This window comes from Lygodium microphyllum, chromosome 20 (assembly GCF_053477565.2).
Source record: "Lygodium microphyllum isolate KBCC chromosome 20, Lygodium_microphyllum_v1.1.10, whole genome shotgun sequence".
Classification (NCBI taxonomy): Eukaryota; Viridiplantae; Streptophyta; class Polypodiopsida; order Schizaeales; family Lygodiaceae; genus Lygodium; species Lygodium microphyllum.
The window spans coordinates 122356779-122358541 of record NC_141154.1 but is presented as its reverse complement, the minus strand read 5'-3'; the positions used below and the strand labels follow the sequence as shown (position 1 = coordinate 122358541).

At 38.4% G+C, this 1763-nt stretch overlaps 1 non-coding gene across 1 annotated transcript; it reads right to left on the bottom strand.

Moving 5' to 3' along the window:
• Window positions 1-1347: 1347 nt before the first annotated feature.
• TRNAF-GAA (transfer RNA phenylalanine (anticodon GAA)) lies at window positions 1348-1420 on the bottom strand. Its single transcript has one exon. It is a non-coding gene; the product is annotated as a tRNA-Phe (tRNA).
• Window positions 1421-1763: the final 343 nt, after the last annotated feature.

Genomic DNA, 1763 nt, shown 5'->3' with positions numbered 1-1763 from the left:
TAATAAATTCTAGTGATTGCATCTACAATTATGAGCTCGTCATTAGAAAAAGAAAATCTTCCTATTACTGATAAAAAGGAGATAAAAATAAGAAACATTGTGCTATTATTGAGGTTCACAAATTAGTCATCGAGAAAAATATGATTTTCTTTACCAAGCCTTATCTATTTTCATAAACATCATGACATTCTGTATAGGGGGGTACTATTACTTGAATTAAAGTGACCCAAGCTAGCGAATCATAAAATTATTTTATTTTTTGTTTTTAACATTAATACTTACACATGCTCATGCTCACGAGGGGATTGTGGCATGTGAAGAGTACTCTTAGGCTAGTTCCACACCAGGACTATCCTACTGACAAAGGAGCCAAAAGAAAGGTGTGTGAAGCTAGGTGGCTACCCATAATTTGTACCGGGTTTTTCTAATGGTGGACTATTTATGGTGGGCAATACCCCCTTCCCCAAGCAAAGATACTTGTGCCCACACTCAAAAAGTGTGACATGTGTTCCATGAGAACCAAACCACCACCAATGGAGTGAGTGAGAAGGGTCCCAACTATTAGACCAAATATCTTTATTATAAACAATAGGGCACCTTGGCATCTAAACTATAGCATTTATTCATATACTTTTTTCCCAAGGCGAGTCGGGTTTTTGGCTATGTGTAACCAACCTTACACCTTTTCTAAAGCTAACACTTGCTATGTCTCCCTAAACACAAGCTTCTCAATCCTCTTAAATACATCAAAATTTCTTTTTGTTAGTCTACACAATTCCTTTCTTATTTACCTCAAATAGGATGTTTTGCCCAAAAAAGAGAGAGAGAAAAAAAGCCCTCATTCCTTCCTTTCCAAATTCAGCCAATGATGACCGCCCCTATGACATTCCAACACTAAAGGGTCAAATTCATTAAGGTGGCCTACATCTCCAAATAGGGCAACCTTCATGTTGATATTGTTGTCAATCTAGTGTTTAACAAGGCTTCCCCAGCATCTACCATTCCTGCATCTCCAAAATATTTGGTGTATACTCTCCTCTTCTCTCCTTTCATTTTAACCTTGGCTAACCACGTCTTTAGCCTAGCTATCCAGGGCTGATAAATTTGGGTCTCATGATTGTAAAGCCAAAGATCGATCGGTCACCATTGTAAAGCCAAAGATCGATCGGTCACCACTGCAAAAAGGACGCAACCCTTAAATATTCTTACTTTGGAAGAATGATGGTGGTTTGGTTGAGGGAAGGGAACGAAAACACTTTTACTTTGGAGGAATGATGATGGTTCGGTTGAGGGAAGGGAACGAGAACGATGACGATGAGCGTCCAAAATAGTAGAACTTGCAGGGCATGCGGTGAGCGTGGATCGAACACGCGACCTTCAGATCTTCAGTCTGACGCTCTCCCAACTGAGCTATCCCCGCTGAGTGATCATGATTCCTGCATTATAAGATCTACTTGAATGTTTTACATGTTGCATTATAGGATCAATAAGCTTATTGAGAACTTTAGAGACTTTACTTATATTAATAATTGAACTCAAAGGGACAACCCAACATTGGGCTTCTTAACTTTTATTAATCATAGAACTTGATGCTGCTTCATCTTAGGCAATCAAACAAACGACCCAAGTTAGCCACTTTTTCTTAACAGTTGATTGAACTTGATACTGTTTCATCTTAGGCGATCAAACAAACGACCCAAGTTAGATACTTTTTCTTAATAGTTGGATATTTACACTAAAATAATCCCTAGAAGCTCTAATAG